We start from the raw sequence: 26,063 nt of genomic DNA, 5'->3' as shown, positions 1-26,063 counted from the left end.
TCAGACAGAGGCAGCAGTGGTGAGGGGGTTCAGACAGAGGCAGCAGTGGTGAGGGGGTTCTAACAGAGGCAGCGGTGGTGGGGGGGTTCAGACAGAGGCATCAGTGGTGGGGATGGGACAAGTGGCACTGGCACTTACTTGCTCTCAGTGTCAGTCATGCCTCCAGTTACGCCTCTCCCAACATGGGGTCTCTACACAAAGAAGAAAGCTCCTCCCTCTTCACACTGTTGACCGACACTTTTTCCTTCAGTTTCAGCCTCCTGTCCTGACATGGCATCTGTATGCAGCAATGGGGGAAGCCACGAAGAGGATGGGTGGGCGGTCCACTGTGGGTATGGCACCAAGTGCTCTGCCGACTCCCATCTTTACCTCCAAGGCCCCTTTCACACTGGGGCGGTGGGTGCGTCAGTGGTAAAGCCGACGCACCCAATTTTTACCAATTTACCGTCAATTTCGCGGCGCTATTCGGCCGCTAGCAGGGCGCTTTTAACCCCTGCTACTGGCCGAAAAAGTGCTGCTGTATAGTCGCGGTGCCCATTAATTTCAATGTGCAGGAGTGTGGAGTAGAGGTATACACACGGCTCCTTCACCGCTCCAAAGATGCTGCTAGCAGGACTTTTTTTGCGTCCTGCCAGCTCCCAGCGCACCACTCTAGTGTGAAAGCCCTCGGGCTTTCACACTGGAGTGTGAGGATCGGCTCTTTCAGGGTGCTATTTTTAGCCTTATAGCGTCTGCAAAGCGCCTCAGTGTGAAAGGGGTCAAACAGTAGCAACGCCGGACCCCCTTTACATCGGGATAAGCTGCAGCCCCCCCCTAAAGAGTGTAATAAGCAGCGGGGCAGGGCGAGTGGAGTGGGGCAAAGCGGGCACAGTTCTTGGGCGTCAATTTTCTGCCCCTCTTCAAGTTCTGCCTAGGTCCAATTAAGGGGCGGACTGACAACTCATGGGGTCCCCGGGCAATAGAAGATTATGGGGCCCCCCGGGGCTTACAGATGGCCACCACGCCAGTAGGTAGTGCAGAGGCAGGGCAGCTAAAATCTCGGGATTTTCACATCAAAAGCATGTCAGTTTCGGACATATCAGGGACAGATGTTAAAAAAACACAGATTTTTACATACTGTCCCTGGTTTTATTGAGCCTGGCAACCCTGATGGGGCCCCCTAGTGGCATGGGGCCCTCGGCAGTGTCCGAGAGCCTCAATGGTCAGTCCGCCCCTGGTCCAATGGACCCAGCGGGACCCATGGTAGGGCCGACCCTGGTTGCAGATCTGCTAAAACATGTATATATTGGGCTGTCTTGCCGCAACACACATGTAGTAACACTGCACAAATGTGAATCCAGCTAAAATTAAAGAATTACAATAATTTTGACACCCAAGATAACACCTAATATGTAGCATGTAGGTGAGTCAATACTAACACTACTTTATTACATTTTTGGAGTAGCCTTATAAACAAAGTATTTAGGTCTAAATCCATATCGGTATACTATTAGACTCCCTTGGATCCAGTGCATGATCTTGTTAGCATTAAAGCTGTGCAGTAATGAGGCTTCTGAATATATTATACCCATGTCATATATCTATCATTATTAATAGAAAATATATGCTGTTTATCAAGATTTAGTCGTTCCGCTCTGTAAGTATATTAAGTAAAGCCATTTGCTGTGTGTAAATATATTCAAATATGTATTATGCTGAGTTGTTAACATTAGTCGGAAAGGTCATATCTCTCCTGTGATTGAAGGAACATAGAAATTTTGCCTGTTAAGCCCAGTAGAACAGTGGACTGGAAGAATCAGCCAGCCCAAACTATGATCCTATATATTAATCAGGAGAGAGAGAGAGAGAGAGGGAGAGAGAGAGAGAGAGAGATTTTTCCCGCGTCGTATCTTTGTTTTGAATCCACAAAACAAGATACGACGGCATCTGGGCTAGATCCGACAGGCGTAAGTTACGGCGGCGTAGATACGCTACGCCGCCATAACTTACGCCTGTTGGATCTAGCCCAGAGTACGCCTGTAGGATCTAGCCCAGATGCCGTCGTATCTTGTTTTGTGGATTCAAAACAAAGATACGACGCGGGAAATTTGAAAGTACGCCGGCGTATCAGTAGATACGCCGGCGTACTCTGTTTGTGGATCTGCCCCATAAACTGTAGGTGCAGCGTAAAAACCTTATTAGGGTTTTGGCAAACAACTCCAAAATTGTGTAAAAAGAGTCCACCATTAAGTCATTTCGAAAATGATCCCAAAGGTGCTCCAAAGATGTAATAACAATTCAAAGAGCAGAGTGCATCAGAGGAAAAGGAAAGCCGTCCCCCTCAGCCGATCCCACTGTCTCTTACCATCATAATTGAACCCCCACAAAGGGAAGGTTAAAAGTACAGTTTCAATATAATCCTAATCAAGCAGGTGTCCATTGTAGATGATTTACAACAATCCTTTTTTTAATAAGCATACTCTTAACCCCCTGATATACTTCTCTAGGTGCTCCCAAATAGTACAGGAAAAAGGGAAAGATGCATCTCAGTGTGTCTTTATTTAGACATTTTATTATATAAAATGTTTACATTTACATCAATATAGATAAAACACTGCATGTCTGCAAAAACTCCAATGTTTCCAACCAACAAGATGGCCGCCACGTCACGATGTGCAATAATGTCACGCGTTACAAGGCCTCCCTATGCGTTTTGTCATCAGTGACATCATCAGGGGAACTATGATCCTGCCCATTAGCAGAGACCATTATTTTGTCTAAAATATGCTAATTGAGATTACTGGCCAAACTTTTTCCCACCTGGTCAATCTCCACATATTAGAAACGACTCGTTGCCCATCTACTCTAAACAAGCTTATGGTCATGGTAGTGAGTGAAGATATAAGGTGCAGGGCAGCCACGTGCAGATCCTGGGTGGCCCAGGCTCTTTGAGCCCCCTATGGCCAGGGCCGGATTTGCTCTCCCTGCCGCCCCAAGGCCAGGTTCCACAATGCACCCCTCCCCGCCAACCAAACCCCCCCCAAATCAATGGAGAATGTGCGGCACGGTTAGTTCAAATATGTTTTGTTTGTTTTTTTACTTTTTTGTCACTTTTTCTATTTTTATTTATTTGTAGCTTGTCGCTTGCTTTTTTAAATTTTTGTATCATTTTCTTATTATTTTTCTTATTCTTTACTTTTTTTTTTAATAATTATTTCTTATTATTTATTTATTTTTTATAAAAAAAAAAAATTCACTTAACTTTTTTGCTATCACACAGGAGAAAACAATTTCCTGTGTGATAGCAATTGGAGGTGGAGGTTTATTGACCCTGTCACCTCCAAAACAGGAGTCCTAGCACTGTGCTAGAACTCCTGTCACAGCTGAGATGGGAAGAGCACAGCTCTCCCCTCTCACTGTGTACATCGGCAGCAGGGACAGGAGACAGACTGGGTGGCCGGGGGGAGGACGGAGTCCCGAAGACAGAGCCAGCAGAGAGAGGTATGTGGGGTGGTGATTTTGGCCACATCGCCGCAATCACTTGTTAACGAGCGAGCGGATTCCCCCATAACTTGCCGCCCTTAACTGTTTGTTCCGGGCGTCGGAGGACTCCATGCCACTGCCGCCCCTTGGAGCTCTGCCGCCCCAAGGCCTGGCCTCAGTGGCCTTGTGGGAAATCCGGGCCTGCCTATGGCCGTAGGCCTAATACCCCGCAAATCTCAATCCTCCACACACCCCCACTTCTGAAGGAATCTTTCCATTGTGTTGGGAGATAGAAGATTTTTTTTTTTTTTAAGACTTAAGCCTCGTACACAAGCATGGTTTTCTCAACAAGAAAGCTGCTGGGAGAGCTTTTTGCAGAGAAAACCGTGCGTGTGTATGCTTTCTCGGTGAGAAAACTGCGAGAATCCAGACGAGAAAAATAGAGAACCTGCTCTCTATTTTCTCGTCGGGATTCTCGGCCGAGAAAACGATGAGTGTGTATGCTTACCTGTCCCCAGGTAAACCCGCGCATGCTCAAAAAGACTTAGACGCATGCGCGGTACCATACAAGGGTAGTGTTGGGTGTAGCAAGAAGGTGGTGACGGCATTGAATGTGACGAGCGCAGGCTCGTCGTAGTCGATGACATCACCACGCTCTTGCCATTCAAAAGAACGGCAGTTCTTTTGAATAGCCATATGCACGGCTTTGCAAGGAAAGCTTGCCAGGAATCCCATCAGGAAAACAACAGTTTTTTCCTGATACGATTCCCGGTCGTGTGTACAGGGCTTGAGAGAAAAGGAAAAAGACACAGGGGAAAGAAAGTAGTGCACAGAGGCATGACCCAAAGCAGAGTTGTCATGTGAGCGCCGATCGGCGCTATGAAATCAGGTAAACAGTGATATTTAAAACAAACGCACTGGGGACATTATTAAACATAGCAGAGGGGATTGTTGCAAAGCTGTTTCCATACCTTAACAACCACTTTAAATACCACCAAAAGAAAGCTCTAGTTGTGGGAACAAAATGCAAAAACTTTGTTTGGGTACAGTGTTGCATGACCGCGCAATTGCCATTCAAGGTGCAACAGCGCTGAAAGCTAAAAATTGGCCTGGTCAGGAAGAGGGTAAAAGTGCCCGGTATTGAAGTGGTTAATGGCAGATTATCTCTTCTTGCTTTAGGACACATTAAGTTTTATTGGGTATTCACAAAGACCTAGTATGCTTTCCAGAGCAGTCACAAAGGTCTCACCTGTTTTATACATCCTTTCAAAAACGTAAATTGTTTTCTAAGGTGGCTTCAGCAATCCATCTGCTGCACACATTTTTCGCATAAAATAAGCTGAAACATGAGTAAAAAATTGTCAGAAAAGTGATGTTTCGAAATTCATCCTATGCATAACTAAGCAGGATGCCTGTATGTACATTTTTCCAAACAGCCTGTACTAGTGACCCCTCAATATGCTGCATTTATTTTAGCTTGCTTGTTGGCTGAGTCTTATTGGGCTTTTTGTTTTTTAGATGGATGATAAACTTGATGTGTCAAGTTTATCACACCACAAAAGCTGACCATACACCCATAGATTTCTTTAATTCAGCCTGTAGGTTAAACAAAACAAATGAACAGATTCCTCCATCCTTGGTAAACATGACTAGTGTAGATTAGATAGTCCAACCTTTTACTCACACCTTTTAGAACCCCCCAAATTCTTTAAACATTTCCCCATTTTCCCATTAACGAGATCGACACAGAAGTTGGAGTAAAATCGGACTCACAACAGCCTATTTTATTTTTCAAACCAAATTAAATATTTAAATCAAATTAAATAGTTCCAAGTAACCAAAACTTTATTCATTAACATTTAACCAAAATAACTTTATTAACACCCGTCTAATTTTGGTCTTTGACAGCAACCCCCACTTAAACCTTTTATTTTCCATTACACTACGTTACCATTACCATATTCGGCCCCCAGCCGACTCCAGCTCGGAGACACCCCCTTTTCACCCCGCAGTGTACCATAACCGTATTCCAGCGGACACCGTTCCACTGGAATAACACCATAAGGGGGTCATCGCACCGATGAGCCCCCCACCATTTCCATCCCATCTGTTAACTGTCACCATCAAAGACCAAAGGACACCGCCAACACTGTCGTGACAACCCCTCTTCCGAACCTGAAAGAAAAGAAAACAGACGCACAACACCAAACATACCACAAAACAGGGAGGGTGGGTAGCCACCCCACTTAAACCTTTTATTTCCATTACACTACGTTACCATTACCATATCTGGCCCCCAGCCGACTCCAGCTCTGAGATACCCCCTTTTCACCCCGCATTGTACCATAACCGTATTCCAGCGGACACCGTTCCACTGGAATAACACCATGAGGGGGCCATCCCACCGATGAGCCCCCCCACCATTTCCATTCCATCTGTTAACTGTCACCATCAAAGACCAAAGGACACCGCCAACGCTGTCGTGACAACCCCTCTTCCAAATCTGAAAGAAAAGAAAACAGATGCACAACACAAAAACATACCACAAAAACCTGCCTCCCAGCGTGCTAAACTTTCCCGAGTGTCCCACGTGCGCCCCCGACCCCCTTATAAAGGGGGCTCCTCCTACCCAGTCACCAGACCTCCTATGGCCACTCCCCCGAAAAAACACCTCCTTCCTTAACCCTCTGTTGCACTACTCCTCACCCAGTCATGCCCAGCCCTCCGTTATTTATCCTTTTTGTCATGTCACTCCGGGCCTCCCTGCATAGATGGACGAATCTCCGCTGTAGTGTCAGCTGTTGGAATACCCAAACATTGTCTGCATCTGATTGGATGTAGGCAGTGTTTGGCCCAGAATGTTCTGCCTGGCTCTTTTGATCTTTCAAATGGTTTCAGGGACAGTGGTGCTGACAGGGCCACCCAGCGATCAATCTGGGACACGTGGTCACCCTATGGTTCATTGGTGTATGGCCAGCTTTAGGCAACCACAACCTAAACATTGCTGTTTATGTCCCAAGATAAAAGCTCTCTTAGACAGAACTTAGGGACTCCACTTAGCAGAGGTGTCTTAGCTTAGAAATGTGGTTTTACAAATTACTATTATTATTATTATTATTAATAATAATAATAATAATAATAATTGTATTATTATTATTATTATTATTATTATCAATAATATAAAGGCTTTATATAACTAAATATATGAGGGTTCTTCAAAAAGGTTTCACACTTTATTTAAAAACTCTATTAAATATAAAAAAGTGCGGAAACTTTTTAAAGACCCCTCGTATATAAGAGCAGTGCTCACACACTATCAATTCAATAAGCGACTATATACGAAACAGTGAATCTCTAATAATAAATAATGATTAAACAGCTAGAGAACAAATAAATACTTATAGGTATATTGATTAAATAGTCTGTGTGAAAATTATAACCAGGGCTGGCCCAAGATATTGTGCTGCCTGAGTCCAAGAATAAACCCCCCCCCCCCAAAAAAAAATCACACCCACCATAAAGCGGTGATGGGTGTGGGGGTTCAGATAGAGGCAGCGGTGGTGGGGGGTGTTCAGACAGAGGCAATGGGGGTGGTGGTGGGGAGGAGGGTATGTTCAGACAGAGGCAGCAGTGGTGGGGATGGGATCAGTGGCACTGGCACTTTCTTGCTCTCAGTGTTGTGCCTCCAGTGATGCCTCTCCCAACATGGGGTCTCAGGGCACAGCAGAAAGCTCCTCCCCCTTCACACTGTTGCCCGTCAGCTGGTAAGCTGACTTTATCCTCCAGTTTCTGCATCCTGTCCTGACATCTGTCTGCAGCATTGGGGGAAGTCACGGAGAGGATAGGTGGGCTTGCGGTATGGAAGCGAGTGCTCTGCCGACTCCCATCTTTACCTCTAACAGCAGCGACGCCGGGCCCCATTTACAGTGGGATAAGCGGCGGCCCCCCCCACAGTGAAATAAGCAGTGGAGCATGACAAAGTAGGCGGGTGGCACCACAGTGCTTGGGCATCAATTTGCCACCCCTATCGAAGTGCTGCCTTGGTTCAATGAACCCAGCGGGACCCATGGTAGGGCTGGCCCTGATTATAACAGTTCATCATAAATGTTAGTGTATCTCCATAAAAGTGAAATTCAAGTCTTCAAGTGCTTTTCAAAGAAAGAACTCCACAGTGTGCACCACCACCAATTCAATGAACTTACCAGAATGTATGACTGCACAAATTATAGGCAGCAAATGAGCTCAAATGGAAACATCCAAACCACTGCAATCCTTCCTTGGGGAACAGTCCCTTTAAGAAGATGACCTTCTAAACAATGGCACGATCAGGTTGAGATACCTCAGTCTCGTCAGGTAAATGGTAAGGTAAGGATGAGTGAAACAAGTGCTCACCAAACCGGAGCCAGATTAAGCTTATATAGTGTACTATTTTTTGAAAATTGTGATAAAAGCAAGAAATATTGAGCCTTCATAACTTACAAATATAGCTGCCGCATACAATCCAGGGGCAGTGTAATGTCAGCACCCTCTCCGCCCAACTGTTTTCATGCTTTAGCGCATCATCAGGGCTCAAAGAGTGGGCCAAACGTCTTGTATGTATAAAAACCTCACTTAAGTGAATGGAGCTATATTAGGCGGCCATCTTGCTGAAGATCAGTGACCATTTTTCAAAAGACCAACTCATAACACTGGGTAACACTTAGCCTACATTCTACATTTACGCATGGCATTATAGTATCCACACTCTATAGGTGAACACTAAGCTAATGTATGTTTGTTTTGGAACGTGTTTTTTTTTTTGATGTTCTGATTGTATAAGTTGAGCTGGGGCATGCCCCTGAAGCTCTGTGTTGTACTATAAGCATAAAAATGAATAAAGAGAATTTCCCCCCAAAAAAAATGCTATCCAATAGCCTTTTTGTTGTATATCCGATTTTATGGCAGCGGGTAATACCCTGATTATACATTGTTAGACCGTGATACACTTTGTCTATGGGAAAATGGCTGCCGTTATTTTAGCAAGGTGGCTTCCGTATACAGCCCTATTCCTTCATATAGGTTGGTCTTTGAGAAAATGGCTGCTGATCTTCAGTAAGATGGCCACTGGCTAATTGATAGTGTGTGAGCACTGCACTTTTATATATTTAGTTACAAAAAGGGGTTTAGCATATTTACCCCTAGTGCTAGCAGCTACGATCTTTCTGCTTTCTGAGCGCCAACTTTCTAGATCTGTTAAGGATTTAAATAATGCCAACAGTTTGCGCAGTGCTTTACAATATAAAGGGAGACCTTACATTTATTTTTATAATAGATATGAGGGCATGTGAGTATGTATGTGTGGTATTGTTGAGAAGTGTTTTATTGCTGCTGTAAAGAGTTGTTGTATGTATGCAATGGCTATCTATCTATCTATCTATCTATCTATCTATCTATCTATCTATCTATCTATCTATCTACAATACATTTCAATATAGAAGGAATAGGAGGGTCCTGCCCATGGAGTTTACAATTTAAAGAGAGAGGAAGGCAGTACAAAAGGTAATAGCTGCACGAGATGGTCTGATGGAGGTGGACCAAGTAGAGTTTTTAGGTGAAGGTGGGGTAGGCTTCCCTGAATAAATTTGTTTTCAAGGATCCCCTAAGTCTGGCTTCACACGGGCTGTCTCATCAGGTCCGCCTGTCAGTTATGGATGGTCCTGATCGGACCATCCATAGCTCTCTATGGAGTGGCTTCCGATCCTGTCCTCCAAAAACAGCGGGTTGGAAAGAAATGGACAGGCAGTTCGTTTCCATCTGATAGCCTCATAAAGAGCACCAGGGCTGTATCCGTGTCCACTCTGCATAGCGGAGTGGAGCGGACACAGACCTGTCATCTGCCTGCTCAGTGGGGAGATCTCCGGCTGAGCAGGTGGATGCAGACTATGGAGAGCACCCTTGTGAAACCAAGGAGGACAGGGTAGGAGCATGGGCGTAGGAACCGGGGGGGATGGGGGGGACACATCCCCCCCAGGAAATAATGCGGCGGGGACAGGTATGGTAAAATCCCCCCCAGGTTCAGGGCCGGATTCCGACTTCCATATTAATCCCGGGACAATACAGTGAAACTCACCCCACCTCCGCCTCTACCTGATATTCTACTGGATATTGGTTGCTACAGCCGCCCGGCGTGTAGCAACCAGTGACGTCATGGATGCGACTCCCTGCTCAGCACTCAAAGCGGAGGAGGAGTTAACTTCCTCCTCCTCCGCGCCAAGTGCTCTCCACCATGCTGCATGTCCTCATCCATCGTCTGGCAAGTGCATCTGGGCTGTCAGTGGGGGCCCCACTCACGGCATCCCACACAGGAATCTATGCTGCTTCACTTCCGTCTCCACTGGGCACCTGAGTCTGACTGACCCTTCACAGCACGAGCAGCAGACACCAGCGATGTTCCTGATCACACTGCACAGTGAGTGTTATTGTAGTAGGGGGGGGGGGGGGGACCTGCCAGCCTCTGCCCACACCAAGGAGTTTTAGGAGTTCTTGGTGTGGACCTGTCTGTTTGATGGATGAGCCTGTGCCTCCTTGTCAGTTACTTTCTTTATCTCCCCCCTCCCTAACCTGCCAGCTTGGAATGCTCCGCGGTGGCCGTGCTAGAAGAATCATAAATCACTGTGAGGGGAGCATGAACGAGTGCTCAGGAGGGAGGGAGGGGGGGGGGGGAATGTACAGCTCTCAGTGTGTTTGTACATGTCTACTGCCTATGTGTGCTACACTGAGACACAAAACTGGCTGTGTGCAAAGAGACTGCTCACCCAATCACAGCATGTCACTGTACACAGAGAGACAGCCCCTGACCTAGAGACCAGTCCCCCTCCTTCACCCACTACTGTGTATGGCAATATCCCTGTTTTAGAAACCTACCCCTCTGTTCTTTTATTGTCTTCTGTCCCTCTACCAAGTAACTATCATAGTTCTAATCCCTGATCGATAAGCATAGTCCCTAATGTATGGAGGGGTTCCATGTTATAGACAGTCCATTAAAGAAACAGTCCTTATTATCCACTTGCTCTCCGAAAGATTTACCCCTCCTTAATGACTAGGCCATTTTTTGCAAAACGTCACTGCGTTATTTTAACTGACAATTGCACAGTCATGCGACACTGTAACCAAACAAAATTGGTGTCTTTTTTCCCCCCCACAAATAGAGCTTTCTTTTGGTGGTATTTGATCATCTCTGCGGTTTTAATTTTTTGCGCTATAAACAAAAAAAGACCAACAATTTTAAAAATGTGTGTGTATATGTATGTGTGTATATGTGTATATATATATATATATATATATATTTTTTTTTTTTTTTTTTTTCCTGCTATAAAACATCCAATAAAAAAATCGCCAATACGTATTCTGCTACATATTCTTGGTAAAAAAAATCCCAATAAGCGTATATTGATTGGTTTGCGCCTATATGGTTATAGCGTCTACATGGAACATTTATGGAATTTTTTTTTATTTTTCTTCTACTCATAATGGTGGCAAATAGCGACGTATAGCGGGACTGTGATGTTGCAGTGGACAAATTGGACACTCTGCATCTGGTGACAAGCTCAGGGTTCCCACTGATTCTGCATTATGGTGAGTTCAACTATTTCATTATATATTACAATGTAGTAACAGAAATAATGTGATTTGATCATCCTGACACCATATCAAGCATGGTGTCAGGATGAATAAAGTGCTAACACCAGCCATTAACCCAACAAATCACCTGCTGCCAAATTCCCCATCAACTCCAGAGACTACATTCCACCTCGCACGCCACCACCCAACCGCCAGTTGCCTCCACCCCCTCGGTCATTGGAAAAAGTTTGTTCCACGAAACAGGTCCCTCAAGAAGGGGGGGGGGAGTGGTGTCCCTGAATGGCAGTTTGGAAATGTGGTCACCCTAAGCGCGGAGGTAACAGGGGGGGTGAAAAATCCTCTCTACTGTCACTTGTAAATACAGATGCGCTGCTGTATTTACAAGTGACAGCGATCTCCTCCCGATGGCCGTTTAGAACCCTCTATGCTCTACAAAACACATTCGGGGTTATTTATGAAAGGCAAATTCGCAAACAACTCCCAGTTTACTGAATAAGAATATACCTGGCGAGTAAAAAAGCTGTCCCCCCCAGATTTGTAAGGGTTCCTACACCCATGGGTAGGAGCTAACCAGACATACTGGGGTAGGGAGTTCCAGAGTATGGGAGAGGTTCTTTAGAAGTCCTGCAGGTGAGCACAGGAGGTGTTAACAAGGGAGCTAGAGAGCTAGATGTCTTGGGAGGAGTGGATGATTTGGGCAATATCTCAAGATGAGGTTAGTGATGTAGATGTAGGGATATATTTGCAAATCAATGTAAATTAAACATCTTTTATTAACGCAAATTGTTGAAACAGTTTAGGTTCACCTTATTTATGCTAGGAATAAATTGAGTGCTTGCCATTTTTTTGGGCTAGTCACATGCCTACGGCTAGCCTAAGACTAATTTGAGCATATCCTACAGAGTAAAGCAGGGCCTACACTGTAAGGTTTCTCTCATAGGCTGAAAGAGAGAAATGCATGGCTCCTTATCTATGCTGAAAATCAAAGATGGAGGAATCTTTCCTACCGGCTATTGTATTTGGGCAGCCAGCACCATGACTGTCAGAATACCCGAACTGTTTGGCCGACAATAATCTCCAGCTCGAAGGCTACGGGTGTTTGTAGATATTTACCAAAATGCTGGAAAAGACTTTATAGCCAGTGCTGATTAGTTCCTTTTTCTCATGTAAAACACACTGAATGTGAAATTGGAATTGTTGCTTATAGGTGATCTTGTCAAGGCCTAGGACAGTGGTCTCCAAACTACGGCTCTGGGGCCAAATTCGGCCCTTTGCATGCCTTTGTCTGGTCCTTGGGGCTCTTTTCCTCCCACTGATACAAGGCACTATCCCTTGCACCAATGGCAACAATAGGGCAATAATTCTTGCACTAACACCAACAGTGGGGCACCATTCCTTCTGCTGACACCAACAATGGGGCACTATTCCTCCCACTGACAATGACGATGGAGCACTATTCCTCCCACTGACACCAATGATGGGGCACTATTACTTCCACTGATACCAATGATGGGCCAATGTACCTCCCACTGACACCAATGATGGAGCACTATTCCTTCCAGTGACACAAATAATAAGACCATATTCCTTCCACTGACACCAATGAAGAGGCACTATTCCTCCCACTGACACCAACAATGGAGCAATATTTCCCCTAATAATAAAGATGGGACATTGTTTACTCCTACTGATGCCAGGACATTTTCTACTCCTACTGGCCACAGTCCGGTCCCCCTAAAGTCTGAAGCACAGTAGACTGGCCCTTTGTTTAGAAAGTTTGGAGACCCCTGGCCTAGGAGATGTGTCCAACCACTATAGAATTATGGCCACGGCGTAACAGTTATTTGATAAACTTAGGACTCGTTCTGTAGAATAATAATGACAGAAGCCTAAATGATCATTTTGGCCATAGAATGTATTTTTTATATACGATGTAGATCTTTAATTTACCGGTCTGACATTGTACGATCTTCGTCATAATCCGGACAACCAGGGATGGCATGGGGTATGTCACAGATGTGAGAGTTCTGCTCACACAAGTGAGTGGTCCTCTCTATGCATCATTTTTATGCCAGGCAGAAACTTTATCCTTGAGTTGTTCATTTGTGCCCATTATCCGTATGTGAAATTTGATTATTTCCCCTTTCTTTCAGAATCCCTTTGCTTGATGCTGACAAATAGGTCCTGAGGAAGCAAAAGCGAAACGTTGATCAGCTTTGTCCAAGCACTAACAGGGACTCGATCATACTTATGTGTGGCTTTTTGATAGAGAGCCTAATATCTTGTTTTTAAATGTTATACTGTGTTTTTTTTATAATTGTATACATTAAAATGTATATTTTTTTCTATTCATTTTGTATTCCTTTTCTGGTACCTATAAAGTCTGCTTCTAAGTCCTACCAAATGTGATCATTTTGTCCATGTTTATGCACTGAGCAGATAATGGCAGCCTTATCTCACAGGAACAGAAATGATCTGCAGGAAAATCTTTTTGCAATGATCAGTTCCTGTCCCGAAATTAGACAGCCATGGGGTTTCTGCTGACCTTGTGTTGTGACCATAGATGTACAATTGCTTGCCAACGCAACCAGTTGACTGTCATCTTGTCCTTTTAGCACCTTAACAACAAGACATTATCTCATCTCACACAGTTCCACAAGCATTGATTTCTAGCTATCTTGATGATTTGATCCTCATGTTTTATGATCTTTGCGCCCGCATACACATTCAGATATTTATTTAAAATAGTTGGAATCATCTCCATTTAATGATCCTTTATAAATATAGATATATACATCTAGAGGAAGATAAAACAAGAAGTGACCAGGCAGCTCTGGTTGTAGTTTGTGTTTGTAGGAGAAATGATGGGTTACAGGCAGTCTGTGTAGTATCAGTACATTGTAATAGAGTTATACATGGAGGAGACAGATCTGTAGGAAGGAGGGAGCGGGCTCTCCACTCCGGGAGGCAGCTCCAGTGCATATCAAGCAGCACATGGCTGGGACTGCATGCAAGGTGCTGGGGGGGGGGGGCGAGGGGGGGGGGGGTGGAGGGAGCAGCTGTGGAGGTTGGAGAGGGGTGACTGGCAACTGTCAGAGAATGATTAATGTCTTTATTATTATTTGTGTGTAATGTCTCCCAACTCCCCATTGCTTCCTTCTGCAGCTCTACCACCTCTCATCCATCAAATGTCCTGACAGCCGGACAGCAGAGCTTTTCCCCACCCCCACTCACTGACTGACTCACTGCTTGTGCCATGTCCAACTCATGAAGCTGGGAACACACACATCACCTAGGCAAGAGCATGGACAGTGAGGTAGAAAATGGGCAACCAGGAGGGACACGAAGAGGGCATAGGGTGGCGGGGGGGACAGTGAGGAAAAAAGGGGGGAACAGATTGGAGAGGCCACAAAAAATAAAATAAAACGGGGCACAAACAGAAAGATGAATGAGGGAAAACCTAAAACTAGAGGGGAAGAGAGAAAAATACGGCAGGGCACAAGAAATGAGCATATTCTCCCTGTGCTTGCTTGGCTTTCCTTGTGATATTGCCTCACACTCCAAAGACACGCTGGTAGGTTAATTGGTTACTAAAAGGGTGTGATCCCTCGTGCTACCAAGTCAACTATATAAATAAATAAATAAACCAAAATTTTAACGAAAGATGCTGCTACGTCTAAAGTGTACATGTGCACAAGAATTGAAAATGAATAAATAATGATCAGCGCAACTTCATAATTTCCTAAAACTCAAATAACTCAAATAGTGTGTAATTAAATTGCCATGACAGCTTTTGACCAGGAAAACTGGCCGTGTGTATGCTCCATGGCAGTTTTCCCGACAGGAAAACCGCCGGGAATCCTGACAGGAAAAATGAGAACATGTTCTCTTTTTTCCTGCCGCGATTCCCGGGGGTCTTTTTTCCCAGCAGTTTCACCGCAGTTTTCCTGACGGGAAAACCTCTGCTGTGTACAGGGGGAAAGTTACAAAGTAGGTTCTCGGTTTTCCCCCCAAAATTCCGGGCGGACTTTTTACCGCCGGGAATCCCGGTCGTGTGTACAGGGCTTAAGTGGTGCAAAACCAAAAAACACATATAAATCTTCAAAGTGTGACAAAATTCTTCCAAGCAATGTGTCAAAAAAAATGGGACAGGATACTGGAACTAGGGACAGTGGTTTCATTAGCCCCCTCACAACGGGTTTCTCATTTGTTTCTCCTCCACAGGGTCTACTATACCCCCAAGAAATTATATGGATTTGGATGGAAGTCAGATGACAAATGTCCCAGATGTCAAAATACAGGGGACCTCATCCACATGATGTGGAAATGCCCAAAATTGCATAGATATTGGGCTAAGATTCTGGACACTATAAATGCAACCTTTGGAACCACTCTGGAACTTGAAGCCAGGGTTTGTCTATTAGGATGCATTGAGGAGAGAATGGGGCAGAGGGATATATTAGTAGCAGCTATAAGATGCCTGTTTCAGGCAAGGAAATTGATCGCACTAAAATGGCAAGCACAAAATCCACCCACAGTAGAGGAATGGTTTAACGTAATGAACAGCACAATTGGGAAGGAAAGGGGAACATGGATTAGACGTGGTAACATCAAAAAATTTAATGCAATATGGGAGCACTGGTTATGTAAAATAGGCCGCTCACTTTAATTAGGGAAAGATAGGTAAAGAATAATTTAAGGAAAAGAACAGAACCAAAAAACGTGTATGCACTTTAAAAGTAAGATAGGAGGGAGGGAGGGAGGGTTGGGAATGGGATTGAAGGAAATCTTTAACCTATGCAATTAATTTTTTGTATGCACATATAATGCACTGAGTATAAAATATGGATTTGTATTTTTTTTTCTGCTATATAAGTATGGAAACAATAAAAAAAAGTATTGAATTTAAAAAAAAAAAAAGCAGTATAACAAGCAAACGAATAAAGTGCAAACTGAGCATTGTAGACACCTCCAAAGTCACTTTCGGATCCTATGGTATATCCGGCCACGCCATACTCATTACATCGCGACACATGACTTCATCAAGGGAACCAGATTGGATCTCAAATGCTTCTATTTATATATGAAAACAGGAAGTGAATTGGTGGCCATTTTGTTGGAGAACATGTCTCCACCCTGTTGGAATGTCCACCATGTCCCGATCTTGATGGCGGACATTTTCTTGGTGGATGCTCTTAAAGCGGAGGTTCGCACAAAAAGTGAACCTCCACTTTTTGGATCCCTCCCCCCTCCGGTGTCACATTTGACATCTTTCAGGTGGGAGGGGGTGCAGATACCTGTCTGAGACAGGTATTTGCACCACGCCTGGCACGTCATCCCCCCGCTGTCTTCTGGGAAACACTGTTCCCAGGAGAGAGCGGTGACCAGTGACGGTGCACCGCGATCCTTGCACATGCGCAGTAGAGAATCGGGCAGTGAAGCCGCAAGGCTTCACTGCCTGATTCCCTCACCGAGGATGGCGGCGGAAGCAGCCGAGGACCGAGCGATTGCTCAGCCTCGGCTGCTGACATCGCAGGCGCGCTGGACAGGTAAGTGTCAATTTTTTAAAAGTCAGCAGCTGCCGTATTTGTAGCTGGTAGCTGCTGGCTTTTAAAAAAAAAATTCGGCCGAACCTCCGCTTTAAAATGAAATACAGTGATACGTTCACTGGATCAACATATTATAAAAATCAAATAAATACAATAAAAAAACAAGCAGACAATGCAAATAAGACTTATTCCAGAGAAGCCTAATATAGTATATAAAACAGTTCCTACCTTCATCATTGTGAAAAAATAATTAATTGGTTACTGCCTAATACCAGCGATAGATGGTTCGAATCTCAGCTGGTTCAGCAGGGACCGGTTGAGAATCAATCCATCTATGGGTAGGCTGATTGCACCCAAGCCGGTAGAACACAATAGCTCTGAATGTGTTGATGGGGGAATCGAGAGATTTTTCTTTCATGCAACCACAGGAACATCATGTATGGCCAGCCTGAGCTGGTCAGACAAAATAATTTAAAACCATCTAGAATGTTAGAGAGAAAGATTAGTCAGAGAGGCACAGAGAGAATGGAAATGTGGACTAGCACACAAGGAGAACCAGAGAAACAGAGGGGCACAAAAGTTTTGTGAGGTATTTTGGTAGAACAGAGGCCTGTCAGGTGGAAGAAGAGAGTATGTAATAAAAATCTGAGGTTACAGTATGGAGATCAGAGATGAAATGGTAATGGGTCTCTGGAGAGCAGACGCCATGAGGGAACAGAACAGATCAGGTTGCAGAGGTGACTTGATTATGCTTGATGCCAGCGTTCCCTTTGATCATAAGAAAAGCAGATGCATGCTAGCTCTCTGCAGGCATCTTCAAGGCAACAATTGTTCCATGATGACTCTTCTCATGTAACTGGCCACACACAAATTCTGTGCTTATACACACCTTCACACTGGGACAGCTTATAAAAGCTGGAGAAAAAAAATATGGCGTATAACAGATGATAGCATTTTCTAACCTGTATTTTCAAAGGAGCCCCATGGGCAATTGTGGCTTCTGAGAAGGTAAAAATTCCTTCTTGACCCCAAAAAGGCCACAAGATCAATCCCTTGAATCAAAATCTCATCTAATATCCTTTAGTACCCATAACTGTGAAAGTAATTTATTTGTATTACAAGAATCTGGTATTTTATTACTTTTATGATGTTTTTGCTTTCACAGCAAGCAGGGAAATGGCAGGCTGCATTTGGGGTTCCTGAAACGGAGGAATTGAATTAAGGGGCATTGTCTGGGATACAGAGAGACATCCTATGGACTTGATTGAAAATCAAGGATTACAGTGGGCAACCAAGGGCGTGAAAGCAGGTTAAGGATCTATGCACTCTAATCTGAGCCTGGAGTATAGGTTCAGTACAAGTGCAGACAAAGCAGCCATTTTCTGTGTCACTAGCAAGTGGCAGAAGGCTCATAACCAAGTATTGGCTATGGAAGTGCTTGGTCTTCTCCAGACACCCCACAATGGGGAAGGGTTTGGCTACAGAACAACCCCAAGTCTGTTGCTTCCAGTATTGCCCTAATGGAGAAAGCCTCTAACCTTCGTCCATTTACAACATCTTTATCTATTTTGTTGTGTTTCTGTTTTAGGAGGCTCTTATCCCTACCTCTCCAGTTGCACCAGCTATAGTCTAACTTAGGGGTGCCCAACCTTTTGAAGAGCAAGGGCAACTTAAGCGACTTGGCAACCGGTAGCGGGCCACAATGAGTGGAGTGGGTGGATGCTTTCAGGTTTTATAGAGCCCACTTTACTCTCAGCACACCAAATTCGCAGGTAATAGAAGTCTATGGCAGGTAACCCACAGGTGCACTTCTCTGTACCTGTGGATCAGTTTGAAAGCATCCCAGTAACCACTGCAGAACATATATGCCCATATAGACACACACACTGATTTTAGTAATAAAAACGTACCTTTAATAACAGTATTAAAGTCAGTATTAAGTCAGAGAAAGAATGTATGCTCCATTATTTGTGGAAGTGGGAAGAATAATACCCCATTGTAGATATCAGAGGGAGGCAGAGTGTCCCAAGGGCTGGATAAAGGCAAGTAAAGTGCCGTATCCAGCCCGCAGGTCATAGTTTTTAGGCCACTGCTTTAGATGTGGTGAAGAGCTACACAAAGAAATTATTTATTCCACTTATAAATGGCAGTTTCGGCTTTTAAACAGCACTTGTAATATAGCAAGTCTTTTCCAATGTCCTAGAGGGCACACAGAAGTGTCTTAGGAAGCTGATCAGTCTGAAAGGGGTCTGATCAGGGCTTTTTTTCAGGGGGAACTTCCACCACCTCTGGCTCAGACCCTTTGGTGACTGCTCACCGCAACCACTTGTAAACACAGAAGTCTGGTTTCTGTGTTTACAAGTGACAGCTCTGCACTCTGTGTGCAACCCCCCCTGAACTCTGCAGTTCAGGTGTATAATGAGGCATTTTACACACCATTATCTTTCTGTTCCCAAGACCAGGGAGTAGCCCCAGGAAAAGTGGAGGGTTTTATTTTTGACATCTTTGTGTACTGGGGCCATTGAGTACACGCACCTTGGGCTTAAAATAGTATTTACAGTCTATTTAGTAATTTTAGATATGCATATGTAGCACTACCCCCGAAGGAGCTGCTGAGTATTTTGGGTCTGTATTCTGGCTATCAACCACGGAAACTGACTCAAACCCTACCTTGGCACAACTGGTATGGGTACGATTGTGGGACCCACTGGAGTTGGGAACCACAATGATATGCATAGTAAATAAATCACAATTAAATATGGTTACCTTAAACTGCCCACCAGAAAGGCAACAGATCAACTCCACACACAACTTATGATTGACCAAGAGATAAAGGTTTACTTGGTAATAAAGGTAAATGAACAAAGTTAAACAGGTACAGTGGACTGCTTACAGGGCTCTGTAAGAGTCAATATTAATAAATATTAACCAGGTTTAAATATGACAATCACAGACCTGTGTAAGCACACAGTAAAGGGGTCCCTCCAGTAGGGTATTACCAGTACTGAAGCACCTCTTCACCAGGCCTCACCCAGCTCTCAATAACAGCAATACTGTGCAAATTAGTTTGAACTAAATACTTTATGCATGAGTGTACATATCTCTCTAACTCCACTTAGCGGGCAGTCCTTGGACACGTGTCCTACTATAGGGGCTTGGTTGATCAGACCAAACCTTAATACAATAGTTCCTTAACAGTTAGTTGTTGTCTTTGCTTGCATACGTTGGTGCACATAAAGCAATTTGTAATCCAAAGGGAACAAGTAAACTGGTAAAGAACGTCTGAGTAATTAAGGTGTATTAGCGATTCACATGCCAATCCCCCTGCTGCATCAGTCACTGCCGGATGCTACGTCTCCCGACACGTGGCGTGTTGGCCTCCAAGTAACAATGGTGAGTCTCCAAGGGATGGGTGCATTGCTTAAACTGGCGTGTTTCGGGGAGTGTGAGGGTCCGATGTTAAAAATTACCCGCACTACTGTGGTATTTCTAGGTTTAGTGTGAGGAGAGTGGGCCATGTTAAATGTTTGGTATTGTTTCTACTTCTTTGTGTGCTGTTACATGAGGATGATGTGAGACAAATTTGTAAAAAAAGAAAAAGTATGTAACCATGTATTTTTTACCATAATGTTCAATAAACATCCTTTTTCGAGAAAAAAAAACAATGGTGAGTCTACTCGATCCACCTTCCTGCGACACAGTCAATATTGTTGGGCAGGTGCCCGTCTCACCCAATGAGGCCTCGTCTCTTTCCGGTATACTCCGTCTGTAATCTCCGGGCCTCGGCCTATCCGCGGTTTCCAGTCCCTGGTCTCCCGCGCAGTCGTTACAAATTGCCGGTCACAGGTGCCACTGGTTGCTCTGGAACGTGAGTCACACCACTTCGTCAGGGATCCCCTCTCAGGATGGTAGATACGCGCCAACGACTGTAGGCCCAGGCTTCTCAGGCCTAGTTTTCCTTAAAGCAGGACTCAGCACAGGCCTTCCGCTTGCTAGCCGAGACGGTCCCAAGAGAGTGAGCCAAGCCCCTCCTCTTCCTTAAATCCGGTCACCCAGCAGGCTGTGCGGGGTGAAAAGCACTTTGGGTGTTACAGTTGCACTCTGGGCATTGTAGTCTGTCAATTACCCAGGGCAATGGAGTCTTTATATCCCTGCACTTCAATTCCCATAATCTGTTGCTGTACCAATGTAAAACCAAACAGAAGGTGTCTATACAACAATTGGCCACCGGAGGGAGCTGAGTTCCTTCTTAATCTACAAACGGTAGTCTTTTAACCACATTGAAAGTGATACCTTGCTACACATATTAAAAGAGAAACATTATTTATATAATCTTATCAATATGTGCTAATTTTAAACCTTTGTTTCTACGAATAGTTTGTAATTTTATATGCTCATGGGGGCAGTCATTATTGCTTACTACATACTGAGGCTGATCCACATACCTGTTTCAATGTCAGGAATTTTAAATTATGATTTCTTTATTTCAATGCATTTATGTAATCATTGGAGAAACAGATTACAGAATGCTAGAAGGAAGCAGTTTCTGCATATGCTTAGCTAAGCCCATTCACCATCCCATTTAATTAAAGAAAAAACAAAACAAAGGATCCCTTAGGTCTTTCTGTTCTCATGCCGCGTACACACGACCGTTTTTCAGGTTGTAAAAAATTTGTTTTTTAATGTCATTAAAAACAATTGTGTGTGGGCTCCAGAGCATTTTTCATGATGTAAAAAATGGGCATTAAAAATTTAGAACATGCTCTAATTTTTCGCGACGTTTTTAACGTTGTAAAAAAAATGGTCGTGTGGGGGCTTTAACAACGTGAAAAAAACACGCATGCTCAGAAGCAAGTTATGAGACGGGAGCGCTCGTTCTGGTAAAACTAGCGTTTGTAATGGAGATAGCACATTTATCACGCTGTAACAGACTGAAAAGCGCGAATCGTCTTTTACTAACACGAAATCAGCAAAAGCAGCCCCAAGGGTGGCGCCATCCGAATGGAACTTCCCCTTTATAGTGCCGTCGTACGTGTTGTACGTCACCGCGCTTTGCTAGAGCATTTTTTTTTTCATGATCGTTTGTAGGCAAGGCCGTTTTAACGATCGGGTTGAAAAAAAACGGCATCAGTCCTGGTCTGTAGACAAGCTGTTCTCTACAGTGTATACTGCAGACTGCATACAGGCTAAATGCAAACAAAGCTATGTTTATAGTAGCCTGTGCTTTGGAATACAGCTCTCAGAGCTGAGAACTAAAGTCAGCCATAGATGGTTCGAATCTCAGCCGGTTTAGCGGGCTGATTATACCCAAGTTGATCCAATGATCAACTTGGGTACAACCAGCATGTTGGATTTCTAACATGTGATTATTGCCAGTGGCCTGTGTTCTCCAGGTAGGGACGGGTCCCTGCACCCTCAGGAGGGATTAAAGCGGTGGTTCCCCCTTAAAAACAACTTTTTTTTATTCCACTGCCCCCCCCACATTCCATCACGATTAAGGCTCTTATTATTTTTTTCCTGCTGTACATACCTTAGTACAGCATATTCACCCGTGCATCCGGGTTGCGAGTCCCGCGGGAGTGGGCGTTCCTCACATGCTGTTGATTGACGTTTTGCCCAAAAACGAGCTCACCCCCCATCGCGTAAGCCGCGTCACGATTGGCGAAAGGAGCCGAACGGCGATGCGCATGCGCAGTATAGCGCCGACTCGCCGTTCGGCTCCTTTCGCCAACCGTGACGCGGCTTACGCGACAGGGGGAGCTCGTTTTTGGGCAAAACGTCAATCAACAGCATGTGAGGAACGCCCACTCCCGCGGGACTCGCAACCCGGATGCACGGGTGAATATGCTGTACTAAGGTATGTACAGCAGGAAAAAAATAATAAGAGCCTTAATCGTGATGGAATGTGGGGGGGCAGTGGAATAAAAAAAAGTTGTTTTTAAGGGGGAACCACCGCTTTAAACGTTAATTGGGGAATTGATCGATTTTCTTTCCTGCAACCTGTGGTTGCAGGAAAGAAAATCGCATCATCTATGGCCTGCCTAAAGTTACAATTTTCAAGTGAACCCATTTGATTTTTTTTGGCTCTGGTTCCCCAATTTATTTGTCGTTATTATCTGTATCCTATACACCGCTCAATGGCACAGTGCAAAACATCATTTGAACTCCTCTGAAAGTAAATTTTTCTAGCATTTGAGTTTTACAGCAATTATAGAGGTGATATGTTGGCCCGTTCACTGTAGTTTAGCATTACTCTGCTCTAGACACAGTTAAAAACAGTGTAAGTCCAGTTTCCCTGGCAGATTACAGAACAACCTGTCCTAGAGGTAGTGTGCGGCGAGCAGCGCGCTCTCTATTGAATTAACTTCCCAATTTGCCCTTATCTGTCTCCTTGCACATTACATATAATACAGTTAATGTACTGAAGCAGATGTGGTTTTTCCCAGTTAATCCAATCCCTAAAAAAAAAAAAAAACGCACACACACACAATGGCTGTTTATTCGACTAAGCCCTCTGTAGCACCTTAATAGAATCTGGAATCATTCCACTTTAACCTTTTCGGGATCAGCTCGGTGCAGAGCGATATGGCTGTATCACATTGTTCAGGAATTTTCTAGTACCTCCAGGCAGGACAAGGGGGGCAGGAGGGGAAGCTGCCCTGGGCACTGTGGTATCATGTGAGGTGGGGGGGCACCACAAGAAGTTTGGGGGGGGGGATTTGCGTTGGGAGATGAAATCTGGGGGGCTGCAAGGAATAAGAATCATTTTAGGAGGGGAAATTTGGGGGGGGGGGGGTGCTCTAGGAGTAGTGATTTGAGGGTATTTTCTGTTGGGAAGGGGAAAGAAGATTTGTGCTAGCAGGAGGATGGCCAGATTAAAAGTGAGTATTGCAGCAAAACATGCTTTTTTATTTTAAATTCTGCTGCGCTGATCAATTTTCTTCCGTCTGAAATTCTTCTGCATTAATTACATTTGTGAAGAATATAGTTTTGCAATTAAGCATTTTACATGACCAGGAAAGAAGAAAACAGTAGATAAGGTTATATTTGTAAACTTACGTGTACGTTGTACTTGCAGTTTAAAAATTTACTTTTCTTTACCTTAAAAAATGGATGGTTCACAGACAGGTCTCAATGCCCCAGCATGACATCCACACGCAGTGTCTGTACCAGCTGGCCTTTCCTTGTTGCTGTAGGTAGACTCCCTCCTCCTACTCAGATGTTGAGTCCCCACATGACATTTGCTAAAATGATTACACTCGGAGAGGAGATGTATCTGTGATTTAATAAAGCTCAAGACTCTTCCCTGCCTCATCTTTTTCAAGTGATTATTACATGGTCTATGCTTCTGAGCAGGTAACAGCAATGTGTGCAGAGCTTGTTATGTGACATTACATTGTATGAGAGCATGGTATCATAGGACTATGTGTAGACTTCTTTGTCTCTGCAGGACCAATATGAGCTGAGGTAAAACAGATAAGACCAGAGCTTTTTTTCTCAGAAAATAGGTGCAGGAACTCAACCTCAACCCTGTTCAGATTTCACAAACAGTAGAAGGGTCTTAAAGGGCATTAAATACCATGATTGCATTATATACAGAGTGCAGAGTTCAGGGGGGTTACACACAGAGTGCAGAGCTGTCACTTGTAAACACAGAAACCAGACTTCTGTGTTTACAAGTGATTGTGGTGAGCAGGCACCAAAGGGTCTGAGCCAAAGGTGGTGGAACTGAGTTCGCCCAAGTTCCCCCTGAAAAAAAGCCCTGGATAAGACTAAAGATGCCCATACAAAGGCAGATATGGTAGTATGTCTGGTTATTTAAAGCCCATATCTAGATCCCCCCCTCCGCACCTCATATACACAAAAGTGAGTACACCCCTCACATTTTTGAAAATATTTTATTCTATCTTTTCATGTGACAACACTGAAGAAATGACACTTTGCTACAATGTACAAAGTAGGGAGTGTACAGCTTGTATAATGGTGTAAATTTGCTGTCTCCTCAAAATAACTCACCACACAGCCATTAATGTCTAAACCACTGGCAACAAAAATGAGTACACCCCTAAGTGAAAATGACCAAATTGGGCCCAAAGTGTCAATATTTTGTGTGGCCGCCATTATTTTTCAGCACTGCCTTATCCCTCTTGGGCATGGAGTTCACCAGAGCTTCACAGGTTGCCACTGGAGTCCTCTTCCACTCCTCCATGACGACATCACAGAGCTGGTAGATGTTAGAGACCTTGGCCCAGATTCACGTAGATGGGCGCAAAATTGTGCGGGCGTAACGTATCTCATTTACGCTACGCCGCCGCAAGTTTTTCAGGCAAGTGCTTTATTCACAAAGCACTTGCCTGTAAAGTTGCGGCGGCGTAGCGTAAATCACCCGGCGGAATTCAAATTCGGTGGGTAGGGGGCGTGTTTCATTTAAATGAAGTGCATCCCCGCGCCAAACGAACTGCGCATGCGCCGTCCCTAAAATATCCCAGTGGGCATTGCTCCAAATGACGTCTCAAGGACGTCATTGTTTTCGACGTGAACGTAAATGACGTCCAGCCCCATTCACGGACGACTTACGTAAACAACGTAAATTTTTTAATTTTCGGCGCAGGAATGACGGCCATACTTAACATTGGCTGCGCCTCATAGACCCAGGGGCAACTTTACGCCGGGAAAAGCCTAACGTAAACGTTGTAACTTTACTGCGTCGGCCGTGCGTACGTTCGGGAATTCACGTATCTAGCTAATTTGCATACTCGACGCGGAAATCGATGGAAGCGCCACCTAGCGGGCAAATTTTTTTTTAGATCCAACGGCGTAAGAGACTTACTCCTGTCGGATCTAATGAATATCTATGTGTAACTGATTCTAAGAATCAGTCGCATAGATACAACGGCGCTACGCAGAGATACGACGGCGCATCTGGAGATGCACCGTCGTATCTCTTTTGAGAATCTGGGCCCTTGTGCTCCTCCACTTTCCATTTGAGGATGCACCACATATGCTCAATAGGGTTTAGGTCTGGAGACATGCTTGGCCAGTCCATCACCTTTACCCTCAGTTTACGTAGCAAGGCAGTGGTCATCTTGGTGGTGTGTTTGCAGTCATTATCATGTTGGAATACACACTTCTCTTTGTACTCCTCACCTGGTTGCCGCCACACACGCTTGACACCATCTGAACCAAATACGTTTATCTTGGTCTCATCAGACCACAGGACATGGTTCCAGTAATCCAGTCCTTAGTCTGCTTGTCTTCAGCAAACTGTTTGCAGGCTTTCTTGTGCATCATCTTTAGAAGAGACTTCCTTCTTGGACGACAGCCATGCAGACCAATTTGATGCAGTGTGCAGCGTATTGTTCTGAGCACTGACAGGCTGACCCCCCGCCCCTTCAACCTCTGCAGAAATGCTGGCAGCACTCACATGTCAAA

This window comes from Rana temporaria, chromosome 9 (genome assembly GCF_905171775.1).
Source record: "Rana temporaria chromosome 9, aRanTem1.1, whole genome shotgun sequence".
In the NCBI taxonomy this organism is placed as follows: Eukaryota; Metazoa; Chordata; class Amphibia; order Anura; family Ranidae; genus Rana; species Rana temporaria.
This window is presented reverse-complemented; position numbering follows the sequence as displayed.